This window comes from Triticum aestivum, chromosome 1D, assembly GCF_018294505.1.
Source record: "Triticum aestivum cultivar Chinese Spring chromosome 1D, IWGSC CS RefSeq v2.1, whole genome shotgun sequence".
NCBI lineage: Eukaryota > Viridiplantae > Streptophyta > Magnoliopsida > Poales > Poaceae > Triticum > Triticum aestivum.
In genome coordinates this window covers 437203635-437222368 of record NC_057796.1, presented here as the reverse complement: position 1 = coordinate 437222368, position 18734 = coordinate 437203635, and the positions used below count along the sequence as shown (strand labels likewise).

At 44.7% G+C, this 18734-nt stretch overlaps 1 pseudogene; it reads left to right on the top strand.

The window, feature by feature from the left end:
* The first annotated feature begins 12336 nt into the window (after positions 1-12336).
* Positions 12337-15382, top strand: LOC123160212 (putative leucine-rich repeat receptor-like protein kinase At2g19210; annotated as a pseudogene).
* The last annotated feature ends 3352 nt before the right edge of the window (positions 15383-18734 follow it).

Sequence of the window (18734 nt, the reverse complement as noted above, 5' to 3'; positions counted from 1 at the left end):
GTCATGGCATGTATAGTTGTGAAACTTATTTGGAAAATGGACAAGGCCAATTTTGGAATTATATATCGTTCATACTTGTTTCGAACCAAAATCCTAGTTCACCATTATGAAATGTATTTTTTTAGCACAACATAATGTTTTTTTATCTTGATGATATATGTTAAAAGATCCCATAACTCACGCACGCCACCTCTCCCGAAATCCCATGATTGCACTACCTTCCTCCTAACCACCCATGGCATCGGGGCCTCCTACCGCCGCCACGACCGCTCCAATATAAGATCGGAGACGCCGGGCGTACGCGCTTTTCGAAATCTCTGGACGCCGCCGCCGCCATCGTCAGCTTAGGGGTCGGAAGTGACTGCTCTTTTCGCCCCTCCTCCTTATGTCCGTCTCTCGAGCGAAAATGGTTAAGGAGATCAGCGCGGTATGTATTTGCACTATAGAATCCGTCAGATCTGAATTCAACTGGTAGCACTAATCTTTAAGACTGTACGTACTAGTAATGAGATTGATCTCGATTCGCAGTGTGGCATTTGTTTGGACACCAAGGGTTTGTGCCCCGGTGAGCATCGTATGAGGGAGTTTTGTACCATCACCCTGCGCGCGGGATTTGCAAACAAGACAGTAAGATCCAGTCTGACATGACGCGTAGCAAATATCTTGAGAAATTTAGTACTCCGTCTGATCCAAAATTAATGTGTTAGATTCATGTAGATACGCATGTATCTAGTCATGTTTTCTTCATAGATACATCCTTATGTAAAAAAAATTGTCCACAAATTTTTGGACGGAGGCAGTAATATTGAACGAATATTGTACTCGGACCCTTTGTACTCAGTCAGTTGTTCGTAATGTTTACTGCAAAAAGAGTTATATTGCATGTTCATTTCTTAGATGATAAAATGGTTTTGTGTACGTGCATCTAAATTTAAATCTTCTATGGGGTTATATGATAATACTGCTAAGAAGTAGTGAACTATACTATGCTAGTCATCTATGATTGGACAAATTCTTTAGATTAACAGCCAGTTCATATATATATTAACAATCGTACATATGCTATTCAGGTAATCCCCTGCTACGACAGATACAGTTTCACGCAGAAATTTGGAGTGCCCTTGGGAAAATATGGGAACTTTGAAGCAAGTTTCAGTACCAATGAGGGGTTTGAATTCCCATGTGAGATTACCAATGAAAATGAGTTCACATACATTTTATGGGAGTCTTGGAAGGAATTTGTTAGAGTTTACACGCTACATGTGGGTCAGGAGATTACGTTCAGTACTGACAATTTAGAAGTACCAAGTAGCGTTGTGACAACTGGGAATTTACCTGTCATACATCCGAGTAAGACACTTTTTTGCTCCTGCAAGTTTTATTACTCTAACTTTATCATATACCATATATAATAAATTAAATTGTCTGTGCTATAATATTGTAGCATACTACCAATTGTCCAATGAGAAAAGAGATATTATTGACAATGTCGCTGTAACTGAGGGGACAAGCTTAAACTGGAGAATGATGGAGTATGTCATACGCCAAGTGATGGACCTTGACAAGTTAGTGGAGCGTCATGACGCTGGAAACTATGATCAAGGAAGAGCATATGCATTCGTCCATACGTTGACATGGTCAGACTGCAACAAGAACTTCTCGGTAACCATCTTTCTGTTCTTCATTTACTTTGTGTCATTTCAATATGTTTTTAGCTTTGTTCCAAATTAATTGTTCTTCCTTTACTACATAACAATAAGTTGCCACGTGTTGATGTAACAAATATTGTTTTCAAACAGAAACTGCCTAATCGTGTTGTCCCCGATGAAATGAAGGAATATGGTGCCATAACCATTGTTTGTCATCCACACAGTACTGTGTCAAGTACATACACCATTTCTGATATTGACGGTCGTGTCTGCGTCAACAAATGGAACGAGTTCATGAAGAAGGAAAAAATCTTGTTGTTAGGACAGAAGGTGCTGATGTTGCTGTACCTGGGAGATCATGGGATTTATCTGTTTGTTTCCCATGTTCCTGATGTGCCTCTAGAGTAATTTTGGCAAAACGTAGTGTGCGAAAATAAATTAAGGGATTTTTAAGTCATTGATGTAATGGCGTACTTTATTTTTATATCATGATACTCTTGTGTTAGTGCACAACATAGTGGGCAAGAATTTAAATGGTCGTTTACGTTTTTCCATTCGATTGCCTTCATTGCAAGTCGGTTTATTCATTACTTTTTTTAGCAATTTTAACATGCTCTGTCTTACCCCTTATTTTCTCATAATAGTCAAGAAGGTAAGAAATAATCAAAACAACTATTTCATGCAATCATCGTGTAAGATTTATTTCTTACTCTTACGTGTCATGTTAAAAGAGGGGTGGGGGTGTAAGAGGTGTCATGTTAGAACACCTCTTCTTATTAAGCTGTTATTACATGTGACCATGATAATCGCCTTGATACGATCACAAATATATTATTTCTTCACAATCAACATCACACACAACACACACAACACCATTACACTAGCCGTCAACAGCTTCAGCATGAAAACAATTTGTCTCCCTAGTCCTAACATCGTATAAGCTTGGTGCTTTGTAATGGTTGCCACATTGCTCTGACTGTAATTCTTTTCCCACTGTTTTTTTGCGCGTTGTAGTTGTTCCCTTCTATCCTGTGCCGCAGCCATTGCATCAAGGGCATAAGCACCAACAAGGACACTTGTACCAACAAGATGATCCATGTACTCTAGTTCCCAGCGCCAGAAATCACATGGATCTTATGAATCAAGTGAACTCAAATCAAACCAGCACTAACGAAACAGTAGAAAAAATTACTCATGCAGTAAATCTCAACCCAAAGTGTAAATGGATTGTACATTGTGGTGCTTGCACTTGTAGAACACCCAACCATCGTGCTCTTCGGTACTGGAGAGATATAATCTAACCATTTCTCCACAGTCAGGGCAAGGGATCAGGGGCACATCAACTGATCGGCCCCTCAGCGCGCACCTAATCGAGCTCGACGACGACATGGTTGATTTGGTGTCACGCGACTGCGGCAATGACAGACGGTGGTCGTAATCCTTTGGTAAGAGAAGAACTAGGGACTCCTCCGCTGGGCTAACAAACCCTAACACCAGCACCAGAGCATCGTGCTCCCTCTAAATAGGCTAACTAACAAATCTTCCAACCGACTAAACCACCCTAAAATCACGGACGGACCATCCATGCGCATTACTTGTAAATATATCGTCAGATATCATGGGAGATATGTACCCTTCCATCGTACCGCATATCCCTCCATTCTTTTCTTTCTGCATATCGCTCCTTCCTTAACCGCCCAGAAAGTTTTGGTGTCCAGAGGTAGCCGTCGCTAGGATAATCGCCATCGCTCTGCGGAAGCCCACGCCGACGCCGGAGTAAAAAGAAAAAGGTATCATCCTCCACGTCTCTTCCCATCTCTTGAAACGTTCATACTTTTTTCCGTTGATTGGACCAAAAAGGAGGTTGTGATGAGATTAGAGATGCCATATTTGTGTGCAAGATCTTTGGTATTTGTTCCTGGCGGATTAGTTTTTCGTCGAAGGTACTATTTTGGTGCAAGATTGTGTGTGCTTGTCTTTACTTGGAGTAAAGGCTGTTATGAGATTAGATGTGACTGCAAGTTCACAGTAGTTCATAATACGATCTGGTTACGAAAATATTATGTTGGTGGAGCTAATTTTCTAGCTCTTTCTGCTATACTGGATTACTATGAATGATTTGCATAAGGTTGGAGTGAAGAATTTTATGCAAGAGCTTTGCGATTGGTTGTTAGGGGATCCTGATCATACGATCTAGTTATGGATATATTTTTTTGTCGTTGGATTTTCTTTACAAGACCTTTAGGCTATGTTCCATTAGTAGGAATGATTTGGATGATGTTTGATTTAGCCACTTAGATGTGGCGTACAAAGACTTGTTATCAATACTACAGTAAAGGAGGTGCTGTTGAAGGAGTTGCTGGATTATTTAGGACTGATTTGGATGAGGTTGTTCATACCAAATTAGGAATACGAATTTTAGGAGATTAGAGCGTTTGCTGGGAATTCATGACTCAGTTTGTCTCACACATACCATGCTATTCTATATTACGAGGTATTTAAATAGTCCTATGTTTCAGTGAGAATCGGTATATTTTGACAATCTGGATCTCATTAATCGCATTCTACTATCTGGTGTTGTAGGCACCATGGATTCACATGTGCATGGAAATAAGTGTGCGGAGTACGACAGGTTGTTGCGTGAAGCCCGCCGGGAGATCGACGCGAAGGTCCAACACAAACATGATGAGATGGACAGGGCACTCAAACAAGAACGTGTGTATGTCGATAGGATGCTTAAGGATGAGCGTGCTGATATGTCTCAAAAGATTAAGCAGTTGCGTGAAGAGATGGAAAAAAAGTTAAATCAGGACCGCGAGGTCATGGAAAAGAAATTCCAGCTGGCGTACAAGGAGATGCAGCTTAAATTGCAAAAGGACCGGAAGGTTGTCGACGGCCTTATACGGACAGAGCGTTTCAACATGGACGCGAATGTTTTGCAGGCACGTGCCAATATGGACATTAGGCTGCAACAGGAGCGCAAGGACATGGACTACAAGGCTATGGTGGAGCAGGTCATGATGGAAGGAAAGATGCTGGAAGACCATGCGATGTTTCAATCCCACGTTCAATGCCACAGCAGTCAACCGCAAGAGCATGTCTTCAGTACTCCCCCTGTGAGTGCCTTGCAACGATGCTATTCAGTCACGATCACGACCGATATTGTGTATGAATAGTTTTTTTGTGAGTAACTCTGTGTAAGCTATTCATATGCAGTCCAAGAAGCATTACCCGGCACAATCTCCAAAAACTAAAGGCCTAGTGATGTCGGTGTCACCCGTTGAATGCCACAGTTCTCCAGTCAAAGAACATGTCTTCAATTCTCCACCTGTAATTACCTCGCACCCATGGTAAACATTCACATCCAACATTTTGTATGACCATATTTAATTCGTGTGTAACTCTATGTCGGCGGTTCATACATAGGCTAAGCACATCCCAGTGACGGAACAATCCCGAATCCTCACAGATGAAGTTTACATCCCATATAATAATGAGGTAACTTTGTCGCGATGTTGCTACGCACATCCAAAATTATTTATGGAACTTTGGTGATTGCAATGTATTAAATTTGATGTGAGATACTCGTATGTAGGTGCTGGTAATGGAATTTTACATTCATAGGGATTGTGAGCTTTCGCATGTCCCGACAGGATACTTTGACGAAAGTCCCATTGAGATGAGATTGTTTGAACCCGGCCTATTGGACTATGATTATCTCATGAAAGAAGTGGCTGGATTTGGTTATAAAAAGGATTCAGATTTGTACCACTTCTTACCTGAGCATGCGTGCAACCTGCCAGAAGGAATGTTCCTGATTTCAGGACCAGGTGATTTTGCAAAGATGATTTCCGGTCTGAACGGCGGAAAGAGATGTCATTTTTATTTGGTGTATAATCGTCCACTAAAAGATGATTATGAGGGGTGGTCGGACATGCTTTCAGAGGTTCCTATTCTTCATGTTACATCAATTTTACGGCTTCATCATCCTTAAGTTTGTCCTAATACGTTTGTATGATTTTACAGGAACTGCGCATCCAAGACTTGCAGCATGAAAAGGCTCTGGCTAGAGAGGTTGAGGCAAAGGAACAACTGAACTCCTTAGGTTACATTGATGTACCGTGTAAAAATATGGGAGAAGGTGGGTCGTCGCAAATCCTGACGCGAACACCAACGACCAATACGAAGAAGTCACTGGAATTTGGCACCGGAGACGAGCTTCCGTAGGAGGGCTAATGTTATTGAAATGTTTTAAGCTGGAGACAACATTTTTTTGGTTTTTTTACGAATATTTGCAGTTATGGAACAATTCATTCACGATGGAGGTCTTGTAACAACTTTTTTGCTAGAATGTGATTTCCATTTCCGACGCGACAAACATGTGTTTATACCCAACTGTACACTCCGTTCGTTCCTAAATATATCTCTTTTAATATATTTCAGTATGAACTACATACGGATGTATATAGACGTATTTTAGAGTGTAGATTCACTCATTTTGCTCCGTACGTATTTCATACTGAAATCTCAAAAAAGACTTATATTTACGAACGGAGGGGGTAGTTGTTAGTGAGCAGGTGCTGCAGGATCATGTACAACTGCGACTGAGTTTTTTTTGCTGCAAAACGGTGCAGGAAATAAACCAAACGGACATTTTATGTGGCACAACGTGACAAAAGTGCTGACGAATCATGCTCGGGATCCGCGGAGTCAGACCTGACGAGATCTGCTCCGGGATCGGTGCGGTATCAGGGCGCATCGAAGCGCAGGCGGATCCCCGCCAAAGCGCATGAGAAAGGGCCGTCGCACGCGCGCGTGTCGTCACCCGGAGACAGGCCGACCGAATTAACCAATGCGGGCCCCGCACATGTACGCCTGTTGGGCCCAGTTCAATAATCCCGCGCGATCCGCCTACTGTGCAGTTCCATGCATGCACGTAGGTTTCGCACGTCCGCCATGCCTCCTCCCCCAAAGCCCGACCCATTCAAGCAATTCAGGGCGGGCCGGCCCACGTCGCGCCGATCTCGTGCCAGGATCATGTCTTAATATTTGTAGTCCCACCTCGCCCCCCGAGCAAGTGCTGCACTGGCTTAAATACCTTCATCTATTTGCTTATTACAAGCGTTGGTCTTCCTTGCGCTCTACGTGGAGGATATGTAGGATGAATATGATTAATCATCTGTATTCATCCTGTATATTCTTCAATTGGAGAGCAAGGATGACTAATGTATTTTTTCGGCTTTATAGAAAATGCAAACCAAATATCGCAAACTCATACTGTTACAAGGGTGTTGACTATTAAAAATAGTGTGTGCAAAAAATAGAATTTGAAATAAGATGTAATATATATTTTTAATAAAGTTATATTATCGTACTTATTAGAATTTTGAAAATGTCACTTATTTATAAGAAAAGAAAATATAAATATTTAAAAAGCTGTGTTTGACAAAAATACCTTTTGAATTTTTTGTATGTTATTTTTCGAGGCGTCATGTAACTTTCATGTTATTTTTTGAGTGGCCAGGTAATTTTTATGGAAACAAATGGAAAAGGAAGAAAATAAACAAAAAGAAAAGCATGGGCTAGGCCTGTGAAAGCCCATCTAATCTGGTCCATCGCATGGGCGCACCAGGGCAGAGCAGACGGTGGTGGGAGTTTAGTCCCACCTTGCCGAGCGAGAGGGAGACGCACAAGCTTATATACCCGGCTGTGCCTCCCCACTCAAGCTCCTCTCATATGCAGGCAGTACTTTGCCTAATGATCATGCTCTCTGCCCCGTTGGGCCTACCAGTAGAAGAGTAATCTGCACCACGGGCCTGCATCCTGGCCCATAAACTGTTGGGTTCCTAGTCATATATAGGCCGTGGTGTATGAAATCTCCTGCCTATGGTAGGTGGGCACTTTTATGCATATTGATATTAGTTTTGATCTTTTTCATATCACCAACAAAGTTTAACACATGGTCACTGACTTACCTAGCTTTGTTTGTGCAAGAGATCATGTGTGCCAAAATTGAGGTGATTTGGAGGTGGTCAAAAAAATCACCGCATTTCGGAGGGACCATTTGGTCTAACTTAAGCCATTTTTTGAACAAAGGTGATTTTTTCCACCACCTCCAAATCACCCAAAATTTTTTTACATGGTGACCCACATGTGCCAAACATTTCTATGAAAAACAAATTGAAAAAAAATATTTTACAATGCCCCCTAGAGGTATAGACCGATGTTATGATCAGTCAGTCTAGAGGGCAGTATAAATTCACAACAATTCAAAAAAAAATAAAACCTTGGAAACCTAGCTTTGTTTGTGCAAGAGATCATGTGTGCCAAAATTTGGGTGATTTGGAGGTGGTCGAAAAAATCATCGCATTCCGGAGGGACCATTTGGTCTAACTTAAGCCCTTTTTTGAACAAAGGTGATTTTTTCCACCAGCTCCAAATCACCCAAATTTTCTTTTACACGGTGACCCACATGTGCCAAACATGTCTATGAAAGAAAATTTGGAAAATGTATATTTTACAATGCCCCCTAGAGGTATACACCAATATTATGATCGGTCAGTCTAGAGGGCAGTATAAATTCAAAAAAATTTAAAAAAATATAAAAACTTGGAAACCTAGCTTTGTTTGTGCAAGAGATCATGTGTGCCAAAATTTGGGTGATTTGGAGGTGGTCGAAAAAATCACCGCATTCCGGAGGGACCATTTGGTCTAACTTAAGCCATTTTTTTAACAAAGATGATTTTTTCCACCACCTCCAAATCACCCAAAAAAATTTTACACGGTGACCCACATGTGCCAAACATGTCTATGAAAGAAAATTTTGAAACAATATATTTTACAATGCCCCTTGAGGTATAGACCGATGTTTTGATCAGTCAGTCTAGAGGGCAGTATAAATTCCAAAAAAATATAAAACCTTGGAAACCTAGCTTTGTTTGTGCAAGAGATCATGTGTGCCAAAATTGAGGTGATTTGGAGGTGATCGAAAAATTCTCCGCATTCCGGAGGGACCATTGAGGTGCAGGAGAGTTCGTGGCCGCAGAAGATCCCGTAGCCCTTTCTGGAGACAGGACAGCGACATAATCTGAGGAAGATTAGCCTGCAGCAGCCGGTTCCGGGCGGTCCTGATCTTCTATGGCAGCGGGCCGAGGCGCTGGTGAGAGTGGAGCCGCAGAAGATCCAGGGCGGCTCGCAGACTCATCATGAGCCCATGATGCCGCAGGCCCACTGGTCGATCTGTCGCGGATCCGCAGCTGTCACCTGGCGCTGATCCCGGAGACGTTTGCCTGGGCCTCTGCGACGGAAATCCCGAGGAGGTTATGTTCCCCACGCCGCGGCACACGCGATATAACTCGCCTGGAACGATTTCTTCACCAGTTTCTTCAACGTTTTCACTGTTTTGTTCGCCTGGCTCCCCTGTAGCATGGTGAGTTGTACATGCAGATACAAACACACTGTGATAAGAAGTCGCAAGCAGTTTTCCTTGCACTCTACGTGGAGGATATGTAGGATAAGTATGATTCATCGTCTGTATTCATCCTGTATATTCTTCAATTGGAGATCATGGATGATAATGTATTTTTTGGATTTATCGGCTTTTATTTTGTTTTCGGGAGCGAAATATAATTCCTCCATTACATCTATTTCCAAATTTTATCGTGCAACATAAACAAGCTATACGCTGGCCGAGCGCTGCGTGCCGCGTGCAACCAATCCGCGCCGCTGCTGCAGGACGGTTCGTCCTCGATCCGATCTGCCTCCACGAGAGCTCCCACGTACACGCCTGGCCTGGCGCCATCTGCTTCGCAAGTGCTGTTGCCTCCGCTTCTTATTGCCTTTCTCCAATCTCACCGAGAACCACGCCGCAGCGGCTGCATCTCAAACTCGATACTTCCTCTAGATTAACATTTCACAACCTCCGAAGAACCTAGCTCATGATACCACTTGTTAGAATAAATCCGAGGCATACCGTTGATCATCCGAGAACCAAGCAATCACACGAGAACAACACTGAGATTTGTTAACGAGGTTCACCGATATGGCTACATCCCCAGGGCCTGACTATGGGCGCTCCTCCCCATGACACCGCTACAATACCGCACCAGGTCGCCCTGGACGCCGACACAAGCTGCCGGCTTCCCCTGCGTTCCGATGCTATTATGTTGGCATAGGTTACATCGTGTGTCTACTCCCACTATATATGAGAGGCCTAGGATACGAGTGTCCTACTAGGACACGACTCCATATCCTATCTAAACACAATACTACTACAAGTCCAACTGTAATCTATCTTGTACACTATATTTGACACGACTCTAACAGCAGTTGCGCTCGCCGACAGGGAAACTGCGCACGGTGTGCCAGCCCCGAGCCAGCCTCGCGGTGATGTACTCCGCAGAGATGTTACGGTTAGTGCCTGCATCGGTAAAACCAGCGTCCCCGGTGAACCCGCAGCTTGGTCGTGTTGTCAACGTAGCCGGCGGCATTCTCCGGCAGGCCGCAGTCTATGCTTATGGAACCTGCATGTATATACAGGTGCGCACAACAAAATTTAGTACTTTGTCTGATCCAAAATTAATGTGTTAGATTCATGTAGATACGCATGTATTTAGTCATGTTTTCTGCATAGATACATCCTTATATATAAAAATTTGTCCATAAATTTTTGGACGGAGGCAGTAATATTGAACGAATATTGTACTCGGACCCTTTGTACTCGGTGGAAGCCGGCCAGCAGTTAACCACTACTTGTAGAACTAACATACCCGGTTGGGGTAGGCATGCAACCAGAACATGCAACTCGATCATATGTAGGATTAATTAGTGTAACACCACATGTGCACATGCCAAGCTGTTCATATGAGCTGACACGGTTCCTTTGAAAATAGTGCTCCAAGCTTACTAAGTTTAGGCATGCAGAGACGAGCAGATCACATGGGCGATGGGTTGACTTGCATGCGATAGTTGGTCAACCGCCTCTCACCGGTGCGCCACAAGACGTGCATAGCTGCTGTGATCGATTGACCTTAGACTTTTGGCTTTCCTGACTTCTTCTTCATGAGCGGTTTGTCACAATGGACAGTTCAGGCCAGTGATGTCTGTGACTATCCTATGATTCGTGCTTTTTGACATTCGATTCTGTGACATTGTACAGCTTGCATTAGCTTTGATTAAGGGCGGGAACTAGCAATACTCTATGCACGTACCATAGTGGGGTGGGTTGGAGTTATCCTGGGACCGTGTTGGTTTGGCGAGGCCCCTCGTGCATGCAAACGGCGACGAGGCAGCAGCTATCTGAAGACGGACTTATGAAAGATGACGGCGACGACACATGTGAGTGCGTCAGACCGGTTTGTGCCTTAGACCCGGTATGTGGCTCGGCTGGGGCTTCCGGCTTTTGATGATAGGTTTAGGTGAGTGGTCTGGGTATTTGGCCCAGCTAGCATCCCTTCATCATATGGATAGGAGTAGTGGCATATGTTGCCAAGATAACGGATTTAGGCATATTGTTGTAATACTTTGTAAGGTCCTCGAGAATAATCGATAAAGTGGCCGCATGCGTCTCTCAGATGCAGAGGCCGGGGGTAATCCTCCGTTTCTAAAAAAAACATCTTCTCGGTGTTCTCCAGGTCTAAAGAGCATGAATCGATCAATTTGATCGGATGGATCCAAACCGAGAGCCGCCGGGACTTGGACTCAGAATTTTGCTAACAAAAAGAAGGTGTCTCTAATCAGTGTCTTGATGATTTTCATTTCAGTATCAGTCAGATTTTCGAATTTTTGTATTGTACAAGACCAGTAAGTGACATAAAACTCACCCAGATGCATGCGATTTGACGGAATGGACAAAAGAAATTGAATGACACGAACGAAAATCACCTAGCTGAAAGATAGCAAAGGTGGAAAAAAACTGAGCAGAGTTCGGAGTGTGTGGTCCTTGGCTCTTGAGAACAAGATCAGAATCTTCATGTGCTCATGCTTCGGTTGTGGGGGAAGTCCACCACCACCAAAGCTAGCCAGATAGCTCGACTCCTTTCCCGCTATTGAGAGCAGTCGGACTTGGACTCGAGGGTATTATCCATTCATCCTTCTTCGTTGTTTCTCCCACCATCGCGAGCTATGTCGAAATCTCCTGTGGTCAATTTCAGGCTCTACGCGCAGATGTCAGGTCGAAGAGGGGGGCATGGCCATAGCCCGCCAAGTTTGTGGCCAACAATTAGGGATGCAGGCGGGCATCCCGCATAAGCCCGCCTAAACATGAGGTTAGTTCAAACTAAGCTAAATCTGACGGGAGGAATTATAACTAAGCTCACATATTTTGACTTGGAAGCGGGGCGGATCGGGTGCCGCTCTGCATCCCTACAAATAATGACGTTAACCCATTCCAAGGAAAGTCAACTCGACAACCAAATATTGTTCACAGTTTCCTAAACCAAGTGGCCAGCCAAGGCTAGAGAAGGGCCCACGGGCCAATCACTTACTTAGCGCTTCATTCATGCTAAGTTGTGCGATAATCATTGTGATATATTAAGTTGGGGTTGTACATTACTTGGTTATTGACCGAGTACAGTTTTTATATAGTCTATACTAGGTGCATGCATGTACAGGGAGACATGGATGGAGCGCCTATAGAATCGAACATATTCTTTCTCGAGCAACATAACATATTATCGTTTGACAGACTATGTCCGCCATATATCACGGTCCATTAGTTGCTTGCATATGCAATGGGGCAATCAACCCAGCGAACAATGGCCGCGACACCATGGTTGCTACTTCTTCTCGCATCGCTGCCGATGGTGGCATGCTCCAAGCTTGCGCCCAGCCTGACAACAAAGGTGCGTATGCATGCTCGCACAACGTTTAATCTCATGCAACGTTATTGATAGCATGTGGCCAGAAATCACAACGGATGGACTGATGGCATGCGGACTGCCGTTTAATGCAGGATTCATAACCATAGATTGTGGTCTTTCGGAGGAGATGGGCTATGTGGACAACACCACCAAGCTCTCATACGCCCCCGACGCTGGCTTCATCGATGCCGACACTGGCACGAACCATATTATCTCACCGGAGTACGTCATCCCGGCTTTGGCCAAGGTTTGGTACAGTTTGCGTAGCTTCCCAATTGGCGTGCGGAACTGCTACATGCTTCGCTCCCTCATGCCCGGGCTCAAGTACATGATCCGAGGCAGGTTCATGTACGGCAACTACGACGGCCTCGACCAGCCACCAGCGTTTGATCTCCATATCGGCGTCAACTACTGGCACACATTGAACATCACGAAGCCGATTGATTCGGTGTTCGTTGAGGCCATCGTCGTGGTGAAGGAGGACTTCATGCTTGGACCTGAGGCCGTTGAAGAGAATGCTCTACCCGCAGGTGACCCCGGCGCAGGGTCTCTGGTCCTATTTGCCAGGCTCAACTTCGGCCCGACCGATGAGACCTTCCACGTCAGGTATCCGGATGATCCACAAGACCGGATATGGATGTCTTGGGGTGACAACATGACGTGGATCATGATATCAACAGCCAGCGGGGTGCATAACATATACAACAAAGGCTCCTTCGAGGTGCCCACGGCGGTGCTGAAGACGGCTATCAGCCCACGGAACGCCTCGCGGAACTTAGAATTCAGCTGGCTGCCCGAGCGCACCCCCATGGACCCGTCCCCAGGGCACATTATCATCCTCCACTTCGCCGAGCTTCAGGTCCTTCCCAGCAATGCCATGCGCGAGATGAACGTCGTGCTCGAAGACAAGCCGTGGTATACAAGCGGCTTCAGGCTGGATTACCTCTATGACATCGGCTACAACCTCTCCATCAAGGCCACTGCTAACTCGACATTGCCACCCATTGTCAACGCGGCCGAGATCTTCACCGTACGTCATCCCCACCACCAACCTTGGCACGGACTCCCAGGATGGTACGTATGTGTGTGCGTGAATGAGCTAGCTGTATGGCCATGCACATCTTTTGTGGTACTTTACAATGTGATTAACTGTAGTTTCTGCAATCATGGCGATCAAGGCGAAGTATCAAGTGAAGAAGAACTGGATGGGTGATCCGTGTGTTCCGAAGACTATGGCATGGGACAGGTTGACCTGCAGCCAGCCACCTGAAAGCCCTCCAAGGATCACAAGCGTGAAAGTACTTCCACATCTGTACCTATGATCACTTGTGTTCATGAAATAATTAACGGAAAATAAAAAAAGGTCGCATATAACTGTCGTGCAGCATGGAGTGAAACTGAGCCACTTCATTTGCTCCCTGCAGAAACCTGTCCTCCAGTGGACTAAATGGTGATATATCATCATCTTTCGCGAATCTCAAGACAGTACAATACCTGTACGTTGGAAAATTTTCTACTCCCTCAGTCCCATAATATAATATGCAAGTTTTCACAAAAGTCAAACATCACAAACTTTGGTCAAATTTATGAAGATAATTATCTTTATCTACAATATCAAATATATTTCATGATAATTTTTTCTACAAATTTGATCAAAGGTTACAATGTTTGACTTAAAAACAAATGTGAACATACTAAATTTTCGGATGGATAGATCAAGTATCTATATTGGCCAAGTTTGTATTTGTTTTTTGCTTGCAACAAAAAATATATGAAATAAGATCTTGTTTTGTATCTTGCAGGGACCTGTCAAACAATAACCTTACAGGCTCAATTCCAGATGCTCTTTCGCAATTACCTTCATTGATGTTTCTGTCAGCCCGAAAAGTTTCTGTCAAATTTTAAACCATTTGAAATGAGTTGTCATTTGAATAGGTCGAGTTTTTTGTTTCCATAGACCGGCAACCAGCTAAATGGATCGATCCCCTCTGGACTCCTCAAAAGAATTCGAGATGACTCTCTGGATCTAAGGTACGGTCCATTTCAATTTCTTCCCATTCTATCTGGCAATGATACTTAGAATTTCATTAATATCTTTCGTTGCATATTTTTTTAGATATGGAAACAATCCAAACCTCTGTGGCAATGGTAATAGATGTCAGCTGCCTGATAAAAGGAACAACAAGCTAGCCATCCACATTGCTGTGCCTGCAGTTCTTGCGGTGATAGTATTAGTAACATTGCTACTGTTTTGCTTGCTAAAACGAAAGAAGCAAGGTGAGGCTTCTGTCTCAGCACAACAATCCATTGGTAAATTTCCCCATATGTCAGCGCGAACTAATATTAGCTAGTGCCATTTGCCACCTATGAAGTATCAACGAACAACTCCATAACGCCCCGGAATGAGATGATGACAACCTATGCACTGGGAAACAGTGTCTGTACCGACAGTTCGCTGCAACGTCTTGAGAACCGTCGGTTCACGTACAAAGAGTTGGAGATGATAACCAACAACTTTCAGCGAGTGCTTGGACAGGGCGGGTTCGGGTATGTCTACGATGGCTTCTTGGAGGACGGCACCCAAGTGGCGGTGAAGCTGCGGTCTCATTCTTCCCATCAAGGCGTCAAGGAGTTCCCCGCAGAGGTTTACTTTCTTTCATACACTTAATGTTTCAGAGTTCAAGAGATTTCGAGTGAAATATCATAAGTTGTATTTGAACATTTATCTAGGCTCAAATTTTGACACGGATTCATCACAAGAATCTTGTCTCCATGATTGGTTATTGCAAGGATGAAGAGTACATGTCTCTTGTCTACGAGTACATGTCGGAAGGAACATTGCGAGAGCATATTGCCGGTATGAAAGTTATTTAGCAGTACCCACTAGTAGGAAAAGGGGTTTTTACCCCGGTTGGTAAGGGCCTTTTGTCCCGGTTTTCGAACCGGGACTAAAGGGTCGTTACTAAAGCCCTAACCCTTTAGTCCCGGTTCTTACACGAACCGGGACAGAAGCTCCTCCACGTGGCCGCTGCTGCCAGCCCAGGCAGGGGGGCCTTTGGTCCCGGTTGGTGCCACCAACCGGGACCAATAGGCAGGGCCTTTTGTCCCGGTTGGCGTCACCAACCGGGACCAATAGGCATCCACACGTCAGCATTTCAGGGGCTGGGGTTTTTGTTTTTTTGAAAGGGGGGGGGGGTTTGGGGGTTAATTTAGGTGTTTCATATATTGTCTTAGCTAGCTAATTAATAGAGAGAAGTGTCCTCTCTTATCTCCGTGCTTGGTCGACGCTACGTACTATATACGTATGGAGAGGACTAGGCACGCTAGCTAGTAAGCAAATGAAGGAAACAGAAGATCGTCATGAACATATGCATACAGAGAGAAGTGATATCGACCACCTCTCGTTCTCCGAGAGATTGGTCGAACAACAAGTTCTCGTTTATCTATCTGACACTACCGGCTACATATATACAATAATTATCTCTTACAATATAATCTCCTAATTAAATTGTAAGAACACAGGGTCCACATAGTATTCTCCGTTTTCGGCGATCACGTGGTCAAGGAAGAATGCCGCTAATTCCTCTTGAATTGCTCGCATACGATCTTCTGCTAGGAGTTCATCCCGCATCCGAAACATCTAATTTGAAGAAGGGGGTCAATACATATATATATATATATATATATATATATATATATATATATATATATATATATATATATATGAATAAATGAAATTCGACACAAATGATGGTAATAAAATAAAATTGTGAATATTATTGCTTACGCACTTCATATTGTTCGTCAGAGTAACCCCGCTCACAGGTCGTGTGGCGGATAGACTCGCAAACGTAGTATCCACAGAAATCATTCCCTTGTTCCTGCCACAACCACTTTACAAGAAATAGAGGTCAATCTAACTGATAAGCAAGCATGCTAAATGGTATTGATGAAACTAGCGCTTGAATCACTAGGAGATGTGCGGAACATGCTACTATAGTACTTACTTTCGGGTGTCTAAGTTGCAGCTTCTTCGGCAGTCCCGGAGCTTTTGTGGTGAATTTTCTCCAAACCCTGCCAGACAAAGAAAACAATTACTTGATATCAGGAAATGAACAAAGTTGCTGATATGGTGGATAATGATCGATTTAACTTACTTCTCGAGCATTTGAGTCATGTCCGCATAGTCCTGGGGATCTTTTCGTCTCGAGTCTAAGACAGTTACTACTCCCTGCTCAAGCTTAATCTCTAGGAGAATATAGTGGAAGCTGCGCATGCATGCATAAGTCATCAATTACATTACCATAACCTGGACTAATAAGGGAAACCGAATATGCACAAGACAGTAACACTCACTTTAAGTTCTAAGGAAAGAGTATTATATCTTTATTTGATTTAATACCAACGATCGTAGCAAGTTGGCCTCAGCTTCTTTGGCATGTTTTTCAACCGTATATGCATCTATGAGATTTGTGTTAATGAACCCAATATCACCGATTTGTCTTTTCTTCAATTCGGCGATCTTCAATCTGCATAATATAGTGCGGATAATTATAAATACATGCAATGAAAGAGCTGACCTATATAGAGAGACTTAATGACAGAAGTAGTACTACTTACAGACAATAGCAAGTGATCGTTGATTTTCCGCCCTTGCTGACGAGGCGGAGAAGGAGGAGGCTGGCTGCTCTGGCACGCCGGCGCAGACGGAGAAGGAGGCGGAGTGCCGCCACGCACCGGAGAAGGAGGCTGAGTGCCCTGATCACTCGCCGGAGGAGGAGGCGGAGTGCCGCCACGCGCCGGAGAAGGAGGTTGAGTGCCCTGATCACTCACCGGACGAGGAGGCGGCGGCGGAGTGCCCTTACTCACCGGAGGCGTCCAGTTCGGAAGGTTAATGAGCTTCTTCCGCCATAGGCACGGAGTCTTCAGAGCTAAACCCAGCCGAGTCTCCCCTTCACCGGTAGGGTGGTCAAGCTGGAGGTCCTCAAATCCCTCCGTTATTTCATCCACCATCACCCTAGCATATCCTTCTGGAATCGGCCAACAGTGGTAGGTTGCGCCGGGTTCAGGAGGTAAAACAGATCCAACAGCCGCCTTGACTTTGAAGTTCTGCCATTCCGCCATAAGGTGGCAATGTTGAGACTCCGTGATAGCATCCACGGGGTAGCTAGCAGGAGCCATCAAGACATGCTCCGGCTGAAGCAGCTCGGTGGAAGCCACGCTGCTTCTCCGCTGAGATGGCGGGGTAGCTTCTGGGGTAGTTTCGGCATGTCGATTGTCGTCTCGTTCCTCTAGCGTTTGAACCCTTTCGTGCAGCTTCTGAATTTGGGTCTGCTCCATTTTTTCCTCCTCTCCTGGCTTTTGTAACCGGCTGCGTCCGGAAAACCAGCCTTCCACGGAACGGAGCCTGGCGTGCCTCGTGTCCGTCCTGGGTGCTCAGGATTCCCGAGGGCCATTGTGAGCTCGTCGTTCTCTCTGTCTGGAACGAACGTCCCTTCCTACGCTGCATCGATATATTGCTGAATCTTCTTGACTGGTATTCTCAAAAGCTCGTTCGTCCAAACGCACCTCCCTGATACAGGGTCCAAGGTTCCGCCAGCCCCGAAGAACCAAGTCCGGCAACGGTCTGTCCAGTTCATTGTCTGTGGTTCGATCCCTTTTTCAAGCAGATCATTCTCAGCCTTGGCCCACTTAGGCCGGGCTTTGAGGTAGCCACCTAACCCCGTGCGATGGTGAAGCTTCTTCTTCGCAGCATTCTTCTTGTTTGTCGCTGACATCTTCTTACTCTTTTCCGATGTCTTGTGGGCCACAAATGCGGGCCAGTGTTCTCTGATCTTCTCATACCGGCCGATGAATTCTGGTGTCTCTTCTTTGTCGACAAACGTTTTCAGCTCATTCTTCCACCTCCTGAATAGGTCTGCCATCTTCTTAAGAGCATCAGACTTGATTAATTGGTCTTTAACTGGCTTCTCCGGATCCTCCTCTGGCGGTAGGGTGAAATTTGCCTTCAGCTCAGTCCAAAGATCATCTTTCTGCATATCATTGACATAAGACACCTCAGGGTCTTCCTTCTTAGGCTTATACCATTGCTGGATGCTGATCGGGATCTTGTCCCTAAATAGAACCCCGCACTGAGCAGCAAATGCATCCTTTGTCCGGATGGGTTCAATCGGTTGGCCGTCGCGCGCGATTGCTGTGATCTCAAACCTTTCATCCGAGCGCGACT